The sequence below is a fragment of the Marmota marmota genome, unplaced genomic scaffold (genome assembly GCF_001458135.2).
Source record: "Marmota marmota marmota unplaced genomic scaffold, marMar, whole genome shotgun sequence".
Taxonomy (NCBI): domain Eukaryota; kingdom Metazoa; phylum Chordata; class Mammalia; order Rodentia; family Sciuridae; genus Marmota; species Marmota marmota.
Genome location: NW_026000174.1, coordinates 29616324 through 29636376, shown reverse-complemented (window position 1 = coordinate 29636376; position 20053 = coordinate 29616324). Strand labels below are relative to the sequence as shown.

At 38.0% G+C, this 20053-nt stretch overlaps 1 protein-coding gene across 3 annotated transcripts in view; it reads left to right on the top strand.

Moving 5' to 3' along the window:
* The first annotated feature begins 6256 nt into the window (after positions 1–6256).
* Positions 6257–20053, top strand: part of Pik3c2a (phosphatidylinositol-4-phosphate 3-kinase catalytic subunit type 2 alpha) — a 120161-nt gene continuing 106364 nt past the window's right edge. Inside the window, exons 1-2 of one of the 3 annotated variants that reach the window (XM_048788428.1) lie at positions 6269–6407; positions 7288–7354. The gene's annotated coding sequence lies outside the window, so the exon portion shown is untranslated. Of the gene's footprint in view, positions 6408–7287; positions 7355–19346; positions 19447–20053 lie in introns of all 3 variants that reach the window. The other 2 variants (XM_048788429.1, XM_015477670.2) reach the window with 2 other exon arrangements.

The following is a 20053-nucleotide window of genomic DNA, read 5'->3' as shown; positions in this document are numbered from 1 at the left end:
ACAAGGTCTCACTGCGTTGCTTAGCGTCTCACTAAATTGCTGAGGCTGGCTTTGAACTCTCAATCCTCCTGTCTCCCCAAGCCACTGGGATTACAGGTATATGCCACCACACCTAGCTCTATTGAATTTTTAATTTGGTTTATTGATTCCTTCATTTTGATGATTTCTGATAGATTTTTTACAGATTGACTCTATCTTTGATTTTTTTGTAGTTGTAGATGGACAGAATACCTTTATTTTTATGTGGTGCTAAGGGATTGAACCCAGTGCTTCACACATGCTAGGCAAGCACTCTGCCACTGAGTGATAGCCTCAGCCCCAGAACCTCTATCTCTTTATTGAAGTTATCTTTCACTTCCTGTATTCTCTATGATTTTGCTCCTTACATCATCCTTTATATTGCAGAGTAGTTTAACTGTGTACATTCTAAATTCTTTCTCTGACATTTTTTCCACTGTGGTGTCCATAGATTTTGTTATTGAAGTATCTTGGTTTGTTTGGGGTGATTTGTTTCCTTGCTTGTTCACGTTGTTTGTGTCTCTATCCACCTAAGAGTATGGATCTGAGGCAGTAGAGTTCTACCTGTGGACTTTTAGTGTCCCTGAAGATTTCCAGTACTTCACTACTTAGAGGGAGACAAATAATAACAACAGTCAGTGAAATAATATACAACATAAGCCAAACAGTACTGCTATGACATCTGCAATGCTAATTGTCACAATAAAAAAAATGATGTGATCAGTTATTGCCACAGTAAAAACTAAGTTTGCAAAAGGTTTAAAATTTGAATGGTGGATAGGGACATAACAGAAGTTATATAGGATGTGATGATTATAAGAGAGGAGGAAAAAAATAGAAGTAAAAAATTTAAGGAAGAGTGAAAGTGAGAACAATAGAGATTTGCTATTAGCAAAAGAAAGGAGAGAAAGAGAATCAATGTAAATAGATAAGCAAGAGAAAACATATGTAAAGTAAAAATTGTAAAAAAATAAAAATAAAATAATATAAAACAAAACTGAAATATATTAATCAACACCCTAGTCCTCAAAATACTGATCCATGAAAAATAACTGGCTTCAAAAATGCTATAAATGAAAAGCAAATATGAATATGTACAAGTGTCCATGAACCATTTAGGTCACAATTAAACAGAGAAAAGAAAAAAGAGGAAAATAATTAAAATTAAAATAAAAAATAGATTTCAATAAAAATTTAAAGAGTTGTTTCCATTGGAGTTCAAAAGATTTTCAGCAGCTTTAGGTGGGGTGGGCTGGTGTTGTATGCCTGTCTGCTCCACCCTCAGGGTGGGGTTCCCAGAGAGGGGAAATTCCTTAAGCAGAGTTCCTGGATGTGGAGTTTAGGCTAAGGTAGGCTCCAGGTTCTTTGTTGAATGGTGATTGGTCTGAAGATTTGACCTCTGGGTCCCAGCAATTGCTGGTCAACACTGGAAGACTGCATCCCAGGATCTCTCCTGGGTTCCACTTGTGTGATGGAGGAGCCAATTTTTAGTCCCCTCTGTTACCCATGGACACCAAGGTTCCTGGTCTTTTGGGTTCAGTCTCCTTATTCAATCTCTCCCACCTCTGCACTTTTGAATTCTCAGCCAGGTTCCTCTCTCCCAGCAGGTCCTTCAATTGGCTGGATTGTGAGTGTAAACCCCTCTCCAAGTTTGATTTTCTCCTGGTCACTTGAGCACACTCTATGTCATGCAGTGTGGGTTTGGCAGGCCTATATTTTGGGCCAAACTCATGTTTGTCAGGAATTGGCTCCCCGAGCTGCTAGCCCCCAGACTATGGCTGCAATATGGTTCCTTTTCTCCTCCAAGGGCAGCTGGGAGAGATGCAGCTTCTTTCCCACACAAGGATATTGTGTAGCACAACTTTCAGTTTAGTTGCGCGATGTCTTTTATCTCTAATATCCCTATACCCAGACACAACTCAGGCTGCCGGTCCCTTTAATTCCCTTATCTTTCCAGTTTGCTCACAGATGGACCACTCTGGCTGGTGCCTCTAGTCATAGCCACAGCAATGGCACTGGGGATTTCTTTCTTATTTTATTATATCCAATTTCATGAGTTCCTGGTCATGAAATTGGATATAATAAATTGAATGCCCAGTATTAAATCCTAGTAAAGCACACACTCACCCTTTTTCTTTCTCATCCATCTTGCTGAGAAGCTGCCTATCTGCTTTCTTGGTTTCAGAGCATGGAGCAGCCAGGAAAGCGACCTTCTCTATTCCACCATCTTGAAAAAATCTTTTACCCTCATTCTTTCTTTCTTTCTCTTTATTTTCTTTCTTTCTTTCTTTCTTTTCTTTTTTTTTTTTTTTTTTGGTACTGGGGATTGAATCAGGGGCACTCAACCACTGAGCCACATTCCCAGCCCTATTTTGTATTTTATTTAGAGACAGGGTCTCACTGAGTTGCTTAATGCCTCGCTTTTGCTGAGTCTGGCCTCAAACTTGTGATTTTCCTGCCTCTGCTTCCCCAGAGCCGCTGGAATTACAGGTATGCACCACTGTGCCTGGCTCTTCCCCTCATTCTTAAGATAAAGACCTAAGTTGATTCTTACCACTGCCTTTGAGGCCTGGTATGAAGTGTTTGTCTCACTATGACATTTTAAAAGCACTTCCCAGCCGGGTGTTGTGGTAGATGGCTGTAATACCAGTGACTCTGGAGGCTGACGCAGGAAAATCACAAGTTTGAGGCCAGCCTCAGCAACTTATATCTCTCATACTCATAATAATCATAATAATATCACTTCCCCCGTATTCCCAGTATAACACCACCATTGGTCTTTCAGTTCCTCTGCTGAACCATGTTCCTTCCCCCTCACTCTCTTTGCACACACTGTTCCTTCTGCCTGGGATACTTTTCTTTCCATTCTCACTCAATTTCTGCTCATTGTTTAGGTCTCAGCTTCATGTCATGTACTCAGAGAAGGACTTCCTTCCTTCCATTCTAAGTAGAAGAAAAACACTAATTTTCCTTCACACTGCTTATCACAAAGAGATTAAGTGATTGCTTAGTTAGGTGTTTAATGTTTGTCTCCCCTATTGGACTCTAAGCTCTATGAGAGCAGAGATATGTCTTGTTTACTACTCTATTCCCAACACAGAGCCTGGTGCTCGATATATAGAAAGTAGGGGCTCAATGCATTTCTTTCTCTCCTTCTTAAATCAATTAAAGACAGATAGTTCCCTTTCTTTTTACAAGTTTCATATCCTTTCATCATTTACACATTTCTTGTTCTGTGTGTCATTTCTCTTAGGTAATGATTTCTGAGGGGTTGAGACCACAACTTTTAAATTGTGTAGTGTAGTATCTAGCAGAATCCTCCTATATTGTGGGAACATAGCACTGGGGAGGGAAAGATGAACAGAACTGATTAATAACCTCTATACCTGTTAAAATACCCTTGGCTTATTAGGGGCAGTGTGAACTTAAAGAGTCTGAGCTGTGGTTTGATCTCTGCTCTACTATGTAATAGCTATGTGGCTTTGGGCAAGTTACTTTCCTCTCTGGTCCTCAAATACCTTAACTATAAAATAAGGATATAATACCACCTTTCTATTAAGGCTGCTGGAGGGATTCAATGAGATAATACTCTCAAAGACCTAAAACAGGGCCTGGTCTTAGGAAATCTCAACAAAATGTTAGCCACATTTTAAAACCTGTGGTTAAAAAAAGAAAAAGAAAAAGGTTGCTGGTTTCTCATTTGGTACTGGAAGAAGCTTGAGAATAGTTATGGTGGTGTGAAGTTCTCTGTGGGAAGTTAGAGTTGGAACACTTAAAAATGTAATGCCTCCTCCTCCTCAATCTTTTTCCCTACAACCAAGTCAAACCTGAGGACAGTGGGAGAGAAAAGAAAGGGGATAAGTGGGGCGCTAGCTATGTTCTACTTGGTTCTAAATAACAGCAGTGCCAGTTTTTACCTTCTCTTGGATCTGTGTTCATATTGTTTAACATGCTTCTTCACAAGCCATTGCCAGACAGATGAGGCATGCTAAGGGAGGGCTACATGTTCAGATTCTTGACACCTGACAATTTGCAAATGCTGCTTTCTTAGAATCTGGAGGGTCATCAGACTCTTCCTTTTCATTTTATTGGTACCCTTCTAGTTAATAGATCTTACTAAATAAGGGCCATCCAAAAGCCATTAAAAAAAGCAAAAACAAAAACAAGTCAGAACTGCAACAAGGAACTGATTCAAAGACCAGGGCCCTTTTTTTCCCTCCCCCTGGGATCCAGAAAATATTTCATTAAAAAAATAAAAGAGATACAAAAAAGTCAAATAGTTAATCTTCCCTGAAGACTCAGTGTTCTCTCAAGGCCTCTTTCTTCTTTCCTGAAGGCACACTTAGTTCTCAAGCAGAAGGTAGGAAACAAGCCCGGAGATAGTTTTCCCCACCCCTTTTAATCTTGTGAAAGAATGGCCAATTCCAGAAATTCCTCCTTTGATCAGAAGATAAAGCAGAACAATGCTGTGGAGCCAAATAGATTCCTAAGGGACATTCTTCTAGGGTGTGGAAAGTTTGCAAGAGCCTGTATACAGAAGGTCTCCTGGGTTTGGTGAAAAGTTAGAGTAGGTGGACAGGAGGTAGTTACCACAGCCATAAATTGCTTCTAGGCTTCCTCAGAGAATAATAGGGCCTTTTCTTTCTCTTTTCAGATGGAGGTGTCCCTGTGTTGCTCAACCTGGTCTCAAATTCCTGGATTCAAGTGATCTCCGGCCTCAACTTCTATGTAGCTAGACTACAGTCACAGAATAAAAACTACATTCAATTTTCCCATCTCCAGGGAGGTGTAGGCATGTATATTACAATGAAAGGAGGATAGGACTTCATCTACTCCACATTATCCCTACCCCCTCTTAAAAAGATAGAAATAGCTGGACACAGTGGCACAGACCTGTAATGCCAGCAGCTCAGGAGGATCACAAGTTCAAAGCCAGCCTCAGCAAAAACTGGTGTGAAACCCTGTCTCTAAATAAAATACAAAATAGGGCTAGGTATGTGGCTCAGTGGTCCGTGCCTCTGAGTTAAATTCCTGGCTACAACCCCCCATGCCCCTGACAAAAAACGTTTTAGAGATCCCCTTATCCTTGGCCCCCAAATAGAAGCAGCCAATTGGCTATTCCTTATTCTTAAACTAGTTGCATAGTGTGTCCTCTTTGATGGGGAAAGAGGTAGTGAGAACTGCAACCTAAATCAATATGCCACATTACAATAAAATTTTGGAAGGTACTGATTCCTTGCTTAAAGAACAATCATTATACAATGCTTTTTTCTTTGTAAAAACCTGGACATGGTGGCTTGTGTCTGTAATCCCAACTACTCGGGAAGACAGCAAATGTGAGGCCAGCCTGGGCAATTGAGCGAAACCCTGTCTCAAAATAAAATAAAATAAAATAATAAGGGCCGGGGGTATACCTCAGTGGTAGAGCATGCTTGTGGTCAATCCCAAGCATCGCACAAACGCAAACAACCAACTAACCAACCGCTAAAAAACCAAATTTGAACCAGAAGGCAGCCAGCTTCACGATTTGTAAAGTGGGGACAATTTTCCAATCTGCTTCACCTCATTATGTGAACAGTCGAGGGTTGAACACTTCACAAGCTTAATCTCATTGAGTTCTCATAAGAAGGTATCTCTATTATGGAGTTTGGGTGTGGAGATATTTTGTAATACAGAAAGCAATGTGGCTGTGAGTTATTGTAGGGCTATCTTCCTTACCTAGCTGTGGCCAAAGACTAAATGAGACACTAACGTGAAAGCACTTTACAGAAACCACGTGATGGGTTACAAATTACACACTCCACAGCACCTCATCCACTGTGAAGACTAGGTAAATGGGGGTTGGAGTGAACGATTTTGTCTTGCCTGTACGTTTCAGTATTCCAATGCAAACTAATCTCACCGGGGGCCCGGGGCCACTACCACAATTCTGGGAGCCGCAGTCCGAGTAAAGGCAAGCGCGGAGTCCTGAGAGAGGGCATAGGAACAATAGGATACTTCGATGCCCGAGACGCTTGGCCGGGCTTCGAATGCCAGGTCGGAGAGGGGGCTGGTTGAGGGGTCCAGCGAGCTAGCTACTTGCCCAGGGGTTGCACACAGGGAAGTCCAGGGCCAGTAGCCAAAAGCCTCAGCACGGTAGCTTCAGCCTCACGGGACGCGTCCCGGCCCCGCCTACCACCTCAGGTAGGCCACGCACAGCAGCCAATCCGCAAGACGCCTGGGCGCGGAGGGCGGTGCTTGCCTGCCGGAAGTGACGTGATGTGCTTGGCTGGCCGCGGAGTCCGGCGGAGCTTTCGGCGGCGGCTGAGTTAGCCCAGGGAAAATGGCTCGGACCGTGGCGGCTGCGACGGCTCGAGTTGCAGTGGAGGGACAGACTCAGGCAGCGTGAGGTGAGAAGTGGTCGTAGTAGCCGGGGCCAGTACCGGGGTACATCTTGAGGCCGGTACGGGGGACCCTGCCCTCCGAGGGCGCAGTGGGATCCCGGGATGGGAGGGTCCCTTGCCGCCGCCCCCAGACCGCCGGTGGCCGCCTCTGACGCTCCGTCCGGTACTCTTGGCGCTACCCAACTCGACTCACATCCCTCCCGGCCTTGCTTCCACTAAGGCGGTTGCCAACGTCCCGCGGGAGGTGCGAGGGGCCCGCGTCTCTACCAGGCCCCTTTTGTCGGGAGCTAGGGTGCGCTGGGGAGTTAGTTTTGACCTGAGCGGGAGGGAAGGCCACCTCCTGGTCCCCAGGGACAGTACTGGAGCCACAGTGTCCGGTCTTCTTCTCTTATGAAGTTCTGGCGAGTGTGTATGTGTTGCATTTCTCAGTTATGGCCCCTTTCCCCTCCTGTCCCAACTCGATCTTGGGGCTAATGATTCTTTTTCTTCTCCGGGGATCCCCCTCCCCCATCCTGTTCCCTTTTCCCACTTGCTTTGGAAAGGCACTATTATTTGTGTATTTAGCGCATCATCCTTCTGGGAAAGCGCAGTTAGATTAAAAATATTTGCTTAACTGCTCCTGAGTCGTGACAGAAGAACAATAAATAATTAAAGAATAAAAACCATACTTATTATTCTCGCAAAATTGTTTGGCTTTGAACACGAGATTCTTCAGCTATAGATTTTTTTTTTCCCCCGGAGGGAACAGAGATTGAGGAGGAAAATGAGGAAGGAGAAACTAAGTGAGGAGGAAAGCCTGGATATAACCTGAAAAGAGAGCCTAGGGTAATTCGGTTTGTTGGCCTGATGGAAATTGGAATTTTAATTATATTTTTATTTTAAACAGCGTTTGAATTGAGGGAAACTCTTTGAACACGATTACTTATTAAAGAAGTATCCTAACACCTTTCCAGGTGGGTTTCAGGTCCTGTTGGAAAAATCATTTAGTATATTGGATTAATATCAAAGACCACAAGAAGGAGGGGGAAAAAGCAAAACTGTTCTTAGAGGAATGATGAAGACATAGTATAATGAGAGAAGACTACACAGAGGTCCAGGAACACTGATTCCAGGGTAGACTTTGTACCTTTGCCTCCTTGGAGGCCTTTAGCAGTCCTGTCATAATTGGACTTGGTGCTGTTATTCACCGTTGCAAATTAGACTGAAGAGTTTTAGTTGAGATGTACAAACTTATGAAGATATTTAAGACAGTGTTTGAATTCTGAAGCACGTTATAATATTGAGAAAATAGAGATTTATTAACTGAAACTTGATTTTAAAAACAATTTTATGTATGTACAAAACACACAGAGCTTCCACCAATCCCATAATTTTGTGCTAAATTAATAAATATAAAGCAAATTCTTTTTCCGTATGAAAATCTCTGCTATTTTGTATGCATGTTGCTTGCATGCTACTTCCTTACAGACAACATATTTTAATGTTTTTATCCACAGGTTTCACACTTTTTTCAGTTTCAAAGAATATAAAAATTGGCATGCTTGCTTTAGGTATTTCAGAAACTACTATAACTTAATGTGTTTATTATGTGTATTACGATTCTTTGTTTCCTCTGCCATCAATAAGTTAAATTTTTTCATTTAAATTGCTGCATCAGTTTCCATGTCTAGGAATCTTTCCTTAATCCAACACATTGTTTTGCACTGAGTACATTCATGAAGTGAACTTATACCTAAAGTGAGTGTTGAATTTCCCAAGAACTCACAATTCTTATCCGAGCATCAGACTAACCTTTCAAAGCAATAGTGGTACAAGCATTTTTTTTTTTCTATTTCTTCCCCTCTCCCCCCACATTATTTTAGTGGTGCATTATAGTTGTACAGAATGTTGGGATTTGTTGTTACATATTCGTATATGCACACAGTATAACAATAGAACTTTGCAATATCACTCCCCAGTATTTTCCCCCTCCCTCCACTCCATGGTCCCTTTCCTCTATTCTGCTGATTTCCTTTTCTACCTTATCATTTTTATTTCACTTAACATAGTGTTCTTAAATTCCATCCATTTTCAAGCAAATGACATGATTTCATTTTTATCACTGTATAAAACTCCATTGTGTATATATACCACATTTTCTTTATCCATTCATCCATTGATGGACAGACACCTAGATTGGTTCCATAGTTTGGCTATTGTGAATTGTGCTGCTATAAACATAGCTATACATGTATCACTATAGTATGATGACTTAAATTGTTTTAAGATCAATACTGAGGAGTGGTATAACTACATTATAAGGTAGTTCTGTGCCTAATCTTTGAGGAGCCTTCGTACAGATTTCCATAGTGGCTGTACAAATTAATAGTCCCACCAACAGTGTAAAAGTGTTCCTTTTTCTCTACATTCTCTCCACAAAGCATTTAAAAAAAATGTTTTGTAACTGTGTTGCCTTTTTTTTTGGTGGTGGTGGTGGTACTGGGTGTTGAACCCATGGCCTGGCACATGCACATCCCCATCCCTATTTATTGATTTATTTAGTGACAAGGTCTCACTAAGTTGCTCAGTCTGGCCTTGAATTTGCAATTCCCCTGCATTAGCCTCCTGAATAGCTATATGGCATTATAGCAAACATGTGCTTCTGTGTCTGGCTATAATATTCTTTTGATGATAATAATTTTTATACTGGGAAATATTCTTCTAGGTGTCTTTTAGTTTGTTAGTAAGACTGTGGTTGAGACTGAAAGCAATTCCCATGCTTAATTAGACAAGATAAGTTTGTCAAAAAAATTTAAACTAAATAATGCCTTTAAGTTTGTATTGATTGATGATTATACTTTATACTACAAGTCAGTAGTCTTGTGCATTTATGTGTATTTTGTATCTTTGCTTTTCTCTGTAGTCTGTTTAATGATACCCCCCAATCCTCACCGCTATGTCCCCCCCACTCTTATTCCCCACCCCCTGCCCTGAGGATTGAATCCAGTAGCACTCTACTTTTACCACCGTACTACATCCCCAGCCCTTTTTATTTTTTATTCTAAGACATGTTCTTACTAAGTTTCCCAGGCTGGCCTCAAACTTGTGATCCTCCGCCTCAACCTCCTGAATCTCTGGGATTACAGGTGTGTGCCACTATGCCCATCTTGCAGTTTGGTATTTCTAAAATAATAGACTCAACAAGACTGTGCACCTGGACATTTTAGGCAATTAAAAATGAGATTTATACAATTTTAAACCACTTTTTGGATTTCTTAAAATTTTAAATTTAGCTTCCTGGGTGTAAAAACAAGTCAGTTTTAAAAACACTTTTTAATAGATTTGAAAGCAGTTATTGTTGGCTTAGCAGCCAAAAATGCATGAAGAGGCTGGTGTGGTGGACCACACCAGTAATTCCAGCGATTTGGGAGGCTGAAGCAGGAGGATTCCAAGTTCAAAGCCAACCTAAGATACTTAGATCCTGTCTCAAAATAAAAAATAAAATATTAAAAAAGAAAGAACGAACAAAAAGAAAATGAATGAAGATACTATGTAACTAATATTCTTACTATTAAAATAAGAAATAAAGCTTTCTGTTTTAGTCTTAGGGTCTAGTAGTTAACATTAGTGATATGAAAAAGTAATTGCAATGTTGATTCACTTTATTGCTGTGTATGGAGTTTAGTTTAAAAAAAACACTAGAGGCTTAATTAGACAAGATAAATTTGTCAAAAGAATTTAAATAATGCCCTTAAGTTTGTATTGATTGATGATTATTCTTTAGGTTATGTTCCCCTCATCTGTTAAGTCAGTAAATAAGTAAATATTTTTATTTTCTTGAAGAGGAAAATGAGATCCAAAAATGTTGTAACTTGTTTAGCATAATATGTAAGAGGTAATGCTTGAACCCACATCTACTAGACCCAGTATTCTTTTCATTGCATGTCTTCATAATGGCTTTTGAATGTTTAGTCATATAGCACATATCAGATTTTTGGAGTGTGTGTTAAAGAATGAGCAAGTTCATATACCAGCTAGGAGAGACCAACTATAATCCATATAGCAGAAAGTACTTAAGGTATAAAAAATTGTTTATAGGAAAGAAAAGATGTGAGGTATACTTTAGTGTCATTGAAAACAGATGAGAGTATATTAGGAAAGATATTTGAAAAAGAATTTAGATCTTAATCTGTTACTACAGGAAGAAGAAGGGGATGAAATTTCAAGGTCAGAGTTATTTAATGTGCAGGAAATGACTTTGGGGGAAAATTAGATAAAGGAAAAAAATATAGTTTTAAGGAAGGATTTACAAGGCTTATTTCAAGCAATGGGACAGGATAGAAGTGAAGATGTGAGAATAGACCTCTGGGTACCTATGATCAACACTTTTTATTATTTGGGTGATTCAGGAAATTTTATCTCAAGGCTATGAATCCATTGTGGCTCTAGTAGTGAGGTAGACAAATTGTCAGTTTACTGTCAGAAAATACCAGTAGATGCGGGAAGAAATTAGGTATTATTAAAATTCTGTGGAATGAGAGGAAAAAGCAAAGATAAAGTCCTCTTTTAAGGGGCTGGGGTTGTGGCTCAGCGGTAGAGCGCTCTCCTAGCATGTGTGAGGCCCTGGGTTGATCCGCAGCACCATATAAAAATAAATAAATAAAATAAAGGTATTTAAAAAAAAATTCTCTTTCAAGATAATAGTGTATGGGAAATGAATGAGAGGAGACTAGAGGGAAATAAATGTAAGTACTTAATGGTAAGGTGGAAAAAACTGTGAATATTGATGAGAGAGAGAAATCTACTTTGTTTAGAAAATGCTGGTCTCCTGGGCTGGGGATGTGGCTCAAGCGGTNGAAAATGCTGGTCTAATTAGGAAATAAGAAAACACTTTTTTCAAATAGTCTATTAATAGTTTTTGGAGTGATTCAAAACATACATCTAAAAAAAAAAAAAAAAAACAAAACATACATCTTCCCAAGATAAGCTCTGAAGGAGACCTGATTATTCCTGTAAACAAAGCCATAGTGTATGAGTAGACATAATTACATAGATTTATTTGCTAAGTTACTTTGCTAACTGCTCTTTGGCTCCAGGGAATATGGAATAACCTACTTTAATCTGACTAGATCTAGTAATGACAATTATTAGACTAATTCCATGTATGTCAAAATGCTTATGGAACACTGCACTTTTTAGTTTTTTTTTTTTTTTTAATCTTTTTTAGGTCAGACTTAGATACAATTTACATATAAAACTCATCCATCTTGGGCTGGGGTTGTAGCTCAGTGGTAGAGCGCTTGCATAGCACATGTGAGGCACTGGGTTCAATCCTCAACACTACATAAAAATAGAATAAATAAAAATATTATGTCCATCTACAACTAAAAATATTTAAAAAACCAAAAACCTCATCTATCTTATGTGTACAGTTCTGTGATTTATGGGGGGACAGTTGTGTAACTGTTTGCACCACAATTAAAATATAGAATGTTTCCATCACTTTCGAAAGTTTTTTTTTTTTTTCCTTGTGGGTATGGTAGTGCACTTCTATAATCCCAGCCACTACTAGAGACTGAGGCAGGAAGATTGCAAATTCAAGGCCAGCCTTGGCAACTTGGCCAGATCTTGTCTCCAAATAAAAAATGAAGAGGTCTGGGGATGTAATTGTATGCTTGCCCAGGTGGGTTTTGGAATTCATGTGCTCAAGGGATCTTCCGGCCTCTGCCTTCCAAGTTGCTGGGACTATAGGCGCATACTACCATGCCTGGCTCAAAACATTTCTTTATGCTGCTTTTATAGTCAGTGCCTTCTATTCACCTCTAGTCCTAGCTGATTTGTTTTTATCCCTATTTTGCCCTTACCAGAATGTCAATAAATTATCATCATATAGTATGTAGTCTTTTGATTTTGGCTTCTTTCACTTAGCATGATGCTTTTCAAATGAAATAATATACCTCTTAATAAACTTATTTAGAAATTTGTGAAATTTTAGACTTAGAGAAAAATTGTGAGGATAATACAAGAGAATTCTCATAAACTCTAGAGCTAGTTTGCCCCTTCCTGCTTTACCCCCCCTTGACCTCTAGATACCGAGGATTGAACCCTGGGCCTTGTAAATCTAGCTCAATGCTTTGTCACTGAGCCATATCCCCAGCCTGTTTTTTAAATTTTTGTTTTGAGACAGAGTCTCTCTAAATTGCCCAGGCTGGCCTCAAACCTGTGCTCCTCCTGCCTCAGCCTTTGAGTAGCTAGTATTATAGGCATGCATCACTGCAACCAGCCAACTATCACCACTTCTATCTCTACATTTTTTCATCCCTCTAGACAGAAACTTTGAACCTATTATCATTAACTATCTATTCCCCTCTCCCTCCTTCCCTTGATAATCATTAATCTACTTTCTGTCTCTGAATTTTCCTACTTTAGATATTTCATATAAGTATAATCATATCTGACCTATTGACCCTTCGTGTACTTAGCATAATGTTTTCAGGGTTCATCCAAGTTGCAGCATGAAAAAAAGCATTACTTTTTTTTCTCCTCTTTCTACCATTTTTTTATTGGTGCATTATAGTTGCAAATAATGATGGGATTTGTTGTTATATATCTGTACATGTATATAATATTGTATTATTACTTTTTATGATTGAATAATATTCCATTGTATGTATGTACCAAATTTTGTTTATCCATTCATTGATGGATACTTGGTTTGTTTCCATCTTTTGGCTACCATAAATAACGCTGGTGTGAGAGTATTATATTGATATGTTTGTTTTTAGTTATTTTGGATATATATCTAGGAGTGGAATTTTGGGGTCATGTGGTAATTCTGTGATTAATTTTTTGAGGAAACACCAAAGTGTTTTTCAGAGTAACTGCACCTTTTTACATTCTGTCAGCCAAGTATGAGGGTTTCAGTTTCTCTATAGCCTTTCTACTGCTTTGTATTTTCCTTTTTTTAAAAGTTACAGTCATTCAAGTAGGTTTGAAATACCTCATTGTAGTTTTCATTTGCATTTCTCTAGTAACTAATGATATTGGGCATCTTTTCATATGCTTTTTGGCAATAAACTGCCTTTTTTAGTGATAGGAACATACAGATATTTTTAGATATATGTAATTTTAAATGTTATATACTATTTTTAAGTTGCTAAGGTTGGCCTTGAATTTACAATCCTACTGCCTCAGCCTCCCTAGTTGCTGGGATTACAGGAATGTGCCACTGAGCCTGGCTGTGTACTATTTTTAAATGCTTGTTATGCATTTTTGTGTGCATACGTGTAAGATTTTATTTAATCTTGAAAACACTAAGAGGTATTATCTGTGCTTTAAAAATGAGAAAACTAAAGACCAAATAAGATTAAATTGCTTAGGATCACACAGTTAATAAGAGTGATGTCCAATATTTGAGCTTGGGTCTTGCTACTACATGATTTTTGTTTTTATCACAGTTTTATGAAACTACCCATTTCATGCAAATTGCTATCATGTGAAGGTTTTTTTAGTCATATAAATTGATGGAGTTTGGAAGGAGGAAAATTCCAGGAGTATTCATGTCAGTTTTTTAATGTTTTGGGTTTCTTTTCTTTTTCTTTTTTGGAACCAGTGGTTGAACCCAAGGGTGCTTAACCACTGAGTGACATCTCCAGCCCTTTTTTATTTTTTATTTTAAGACAGAGTCTTGCTAAGTTACTTAGGGCCTTGCTAAGTTGCTGAGGTTGGCTATTTTGGATTTTTTTAATTGAAACTCAGTTTTATTTTTTTTCCTATCTTTAGCCATTTTGGAAATGCAGATATATACCATAACAGCATAAAAGCTTTACTGTTATTTGTCATGTTGGAATTGTGGTAATGTCAAACTATATTTAATGATTCATGTCAATTGAATGAACAATAAAGTAGTCCAAAGTTCAGTAATTATCTCTAAAAAGTAGTACTTTTGTTGAGACTGCGTCAGATTGAAAACTACTTGCTCAGCAAAATGCCTTTCTGTAGGAGTCTTCTTTTTGCGTCTTTATCTTCTTTTCTTGTCCTCCTCCGGATCACATATAATGATACACAAGCAGACAAAGGAGGTTGTTCTAGATCTATTCCATTTGTGAATCTTGCTTCTAAGGGCTCAAGGTGGAATAATGATTACTAATACTTACTAGACTACAGTGTCGCCATTGCTTTTTATCAAAATATAAGAATTAAGCTCTTTATTAATGTATTTGTAGCACTTGCACAAAGCATTATCATAATAATAGAGCAGTACTGGAAGTTAAAGAATGGAGTGGAAACTGGCTAATCTCACAGTCTTTAGGCTGTGGAAAAGCTTGGGAAAATTCTCCTTAGCTTTTCCCACGTCTCTTTTTATGTCCTGGTTGTGAGTCCAATTTCATTTTTTCTCTAACTATACTGTTAAGAATAGTATTCCCCACCCCTACTAATGATTTTTTTTTCTCCATTTCATTTGCTGTCTAAATATTTGTTTACTTGTTTGATTCAAACGACTTCTTAATATTTCTGCTAAAATCCTTAGTATAAGTCATTATTGGTTCTTGTCTCTTTGTTACCTTTTAATTGATCTCCCACTTTCCACTTTTGTTTTTCTGTTTGGACTTCCACAGAGCAATCTTTGAACAATATAAATCAGATCATGTGAATGTAAGTAAAATCCACCTTTGGCTTCCTGTTACATCTAATAATTAAGTTTATTAGTGTCTCCCCACCCCCTCCCATTCTAATTGAGAAATGGAGATTTTAAGATTTTTTTTTCCCCCCAGGGAGGGTTTGTTTTTGATAGTTGAGCTTGGAAATTTAACTATTATTCCTCCTCCTTCCTTTGCCCTCCCCTTCACCCAGGGGTGGGTGCCTTACCACTGAGCTATATATATCCCCAGCCGGTTTGATTTTTTATTTTAAGACAGGGTCTCACTAAGTTGCTTAGGACTTAGTTAAGTTGCAGAGACTGGCTTTGAACTACTCCTGCTCAGCCTTCTGAATTGTTGGGATTACAGGCATGTGCCACTGCACCTGGCCTTATTTTTAATAAGGTTCAGTGCTTGACCACTGAACCACATCCCCAGCCCTTTGTATTTTTTATTTTGATACAGGGTCTTGCTGAGTTGCTGAGATTGTCCTTGAACTTGTGATCTTCCTGTCTCAGTCTCTTGAGTTGTGGGATTACAGTCATGCACCATCCTGCCCAGTTCTATATTTAGTAGTTTTTTAAGTTGAATTTCTCTTAATACCTTTAGACTTAAGAATATAAAACTTTTTCAGATATAAAGCTTGATTGAATAGGAAAGCTGATTTCTAAGGAAGTAATATTCAGAAATGTCAGCTTCTAACTCCAGAGGGAAAACTATTATATCAGAATTAGTTTTTTATTCAAAGAACTACGAAAATAGCTATTACATGGAGTAGTTGGCTGAATGTTTAAGTCAAGTAATATATTTGCTATGTATGGTTGACTAGTGATAACCTGTAATAAATAAAATTATTTTTCAGTGACAATTTTTAAATTATTATTATTCCTTGGATATTTTCTTCAAATATTTCTTTGATTCAGTTATCTTTCCTTGTCCTTGGACTCCAAATGTGTTATGTTAGACCACTGTCTAACAGAGACAGTGTTAGACCACTGAGAACTCAGATATGCGGTTCTCTCAAGCCCCCAGCCTCTTTCCTTTTGTTTCAATTTGATTATTTCCAATTGTTGATGTGTCTTTAGGTTACCACTCCTTTTTTTCTGCTATTAAATCTCTCTAATTAATTTTTCACTTCTGAAATATTTTTCCCTTCTAGCATTTTTTAAAAAATAATTTCCATCATGGCTGAAATTCCTCACATTTTTATATGTTACCCATCTTTTCTAAAAGATCATTTAGTATCTTTATCATAATTATTTAAAGACTCCTTTTGAATGATTCCAACATTTGGGACCATCTTTTTATCTGCTTATTTTCAATGTTTCTTTGACCTTGGGTCACATTTTCTAGCTTCTTTCTATCATAATGTTTGATTGTATGCTAGTCAACTTACATAAAGCAATATTAGAGCCTGAAGTTTGCTTATTATTTACTTAATATATGTCTTCATGGCCTTTATTCTGTCAGGTGACTAAATTGAATAAGCCTGACTTAAAAAGTAAAATGAGAGTCTGCCTTTTTTTCCCCCTTTTTTTCAGTACGGCCTCTTGCATGCTAGACAAGCGCTTCACTGGTGAGCTGCAGTCAATTTTATTTTAAGGGTCTTGCTGTGTTTCCCAGGTTTTGCTTCGAACTTTCAATCCTGCCATCTCAGCCTCTGGAGTACCTTGCGCCATTGCCCTGGCTTAAGTCTGTCCTTTGTTGTAGCTTTAGTTTGATTCACTTCACTTGTTCAAATATTTTGGGGTGAGGAATTCAATCCCTAGTATGACAAAAACAAACAACAACAACAACAACAACAACACACTCTGTAGCAGAATTGTGACTTTCTGTTCAGCAGGATTTGGGATCTGAACCTTGACATGATTTTAGGGATTTTTATTTTGCCGCCTAGCTGGCCAGCTTTTCAGATCCCTGGTAAATTCTCTGTGTAGTTCTGCTTCCTGCCTGTGTCTTAGGAGCTCTGCCTTGCTGTCCTTACCCTAACCTCTGGAGGGCAGCTGTTTTACATTCTGTGAAGGCCTACAATGCCATGGAGACTTTCCTTAGCCCTCCTGTCTCATCTTAAACTGTGATAGCTGAAATGTTGTGCTATTAGACAAATTTCTCTCTGTTCACCTGCTGGTCCTCCTTGGAAGATGACTGCCTTGGACGTTTATACTACAAGGGGATCTCTTTCAGTTCTTGCCATATCCCCAGATTTCAATGTGCTACCTGTGTAACATTGTTAAAACTTTTGGGAGAGTTGGTGGGTGGAAACAGATTTGTTCCATACCTCGGGCTCTATCTAAGTCTTTATCCAGCATTTTGGAACACTTAGCTACCTCTTCTACTCTTAAGAATTATCATCCGTTATGCCAACCTATATGTGGCTGTTAAAATTTGTTAAAAAGTCTGGCTTATTTCCTCTCATCCCTGTCTGCAGTGCATGTCTTCTTTCTGCTGCTATCCTGGAGAGGAGAGTAGTGGTGGGCTTTTCTCTCTATGAAGGATATCACTTTCTGAAGTTTAATTCATTAGTTTTTAAAATTTTTATTTTTTGTGTCCTTTGCTCTCTGATGTCTTAAAACTATTAGTGTTTTAGTTTATTTAGCTTGTTCTTTGTTGTTGGAGTGAGAGTGACAATCTCTTGCCATGTTGGATATCCTAATAAGTGAAAATTATGTTACACATTTATCACCTTTGTTTTGAATTAATAAAGCATTCAATGATGAAAAATTTAAAAACTCTACCAAAGTTTAGAGACATTCCCCTACCTGCATTTTTAGATCATTTAGTATTTCCTTATTTTCATTACCTCAGTCTTCTAAAGTATCTCTTCCTTTCCATCTGTGCCTCTGATTTTATACTTTCCCCTTTTTTCTAATGCCTAAGCTGGTATTTATCTTCTGTCTTCATCTCCTGATTTTCTTCCCTTCAGCCTACCAGATGTTGAAGGCCTTTCCCATTTTAAATACCTTACATCATGGCCTTTTTACCTATTTAGCTTTGTTCCCTTTATTGTCAAAGAAGTGAAAGAATAATTTGTTCTTTTTATATGTAATTCCTTATTTTTCCTTCAGTTTTCCATGCTTCTCTAAAACTGCTCTTCAAAAACCACTAATGCATGGAGGGAAATGAGGAATAACTGCCAATGGGTAAAAGATTTCTTTTTTGGAGAGATGAAAGTATTCTGAAATTTTGGGAGTAGTGATGGTCATATAGTTCTTTGACTATCCTAAGAATAACTGAACTGTATTTTAAAAGGGTGAATTTTATAATAAGTGAATTATATCTCAGTAAAGCTATCACTTAAAAAAATCATCGAGCAATTCTTAGACTTAGTGTATTTTTTTCCTGTCCTCATTCTGTGTCACTTCTTTTTAATTTCTTTCTTTTAAAAAAATATTTTTTTGTAGTTGTAGATGGATACAATACCTTTATTTAATTTATTTATCTTTATATGGTGCTGAGGATCGAACCTAGGGCCTCACATGTGCTAGGCAAGTGCTGTACCACTGAGCTACAACCCCAGCCCCACTTCTTTTTAATTTCTGACAGTACTGATCATTTTCTTCTTCGAACATTTTATTCTCTGTATTACTCTGACATCAACCTTAAAACCTTTGTTATTTTCCTTCAATCTCCTTTTTCCTGCTTAAGTATTAGTGACTCTCGTGATCATCCTCTTGATACTTTTTTCATTCTCTACATTTTTCCAGGGCAATCTTACCTGCTTCCATGACTTAAGGTATTCAGCTCTACATGTATACTGTTTAAAGATTTATCTCTAGCCAAATTGCTGTTGAACCCAAGGCCAGTATTTCTAATCCCCAGGCAGATATGAACTGTATTTTTCATAAGTACTTCTTGGTCTGATTCTGACCTTTTGGTCTGATTTTGATCTTTTGGAGAAAGAAATTGATGACTTATTATTTGGCATTTTCAAGATGGTTTCCAAATACTTTAAATGAAAATAAATGCAACAAGAGTGGGTTAAAAATTTACATGCTGTATCTCTTAGGATAAAATACTCATTTGAATGTATTCTTCAGTATATGATAGGTTTTTTATTTTTTATTTTTGGTAGTACTAGGGATTTGAGCACTGAACTACACCTACATCTTTTTAAATCTTTATTTTGAGGCAGGGTCTAAGTTGCCTGAGTGCCTCAAACTTGGAATCTTCCTTCCTCAACTTCCCAAGTTGGTGTACTATGCTAAGTATCTGATAGGCTGTTAGAGCCCCACAGTGAAAATTTCCTTCCTAATCTGGTCCATATTTGATTTGATTTCATTTATTTGATTAACAAATACTTGAATGAAAGCTTTTGAAATTGTTCCAGGTCTAGGGTGTTGGGGATGCTGCAGTGAATCAAACAGATAAATCTCAGCTTCATGAACTTCACAGTCCAGAGAAAACGGATCAACAATAAAAATACACAAGTAAGCTGGGCACAGTAGCAAATACCTATAATCCTAGAGGCTTGGGAGACTGAGGCAGGAGGATTCCAAATTCAAAGCCAGACTCTGCAACGTAATGAAACGCTATCTCAAAATAAAAAATTAAAAGGACTGAGGATGTGGTTCAGTAGTTAATCACCCCTGAGTTCAATCCCCAGTACCAAAATAAATAAATAAATGTTGTGTGTGTGTGTGTGTGTGTGTGTGTAAAGATGTAATATCATGGATGGTATTAAATGCTAAGGAGGAAGTAAGTATAGTTTTGTCTTAAACCTTTCAGATAAGGGATACTCAATCTGTAGTTTGACTCTTGAAATTTGATCTTATTATTTCTTTTTCTTATTGTGCTGTCTAGGGTTCTATGGAATGTTGATGTAGGGCCAGATGTGGTACCACACACCTGTAATCCCAGCTACTCAGGAGGCTGAGGCAGGAGGATCTGAAGCTCAAGGAATTTAGAAAGGCCCTGTCTCAAGAAATAAAAAGGGCAGGGATATGGCTCAGTGCTTTCAATCCACAGTACCTCAAAAAAAAAAAAAAAAAAAAAAAAAAAAAAAAAAAAAAAAAAAAAAAAAAAAAAAAAAAAAAA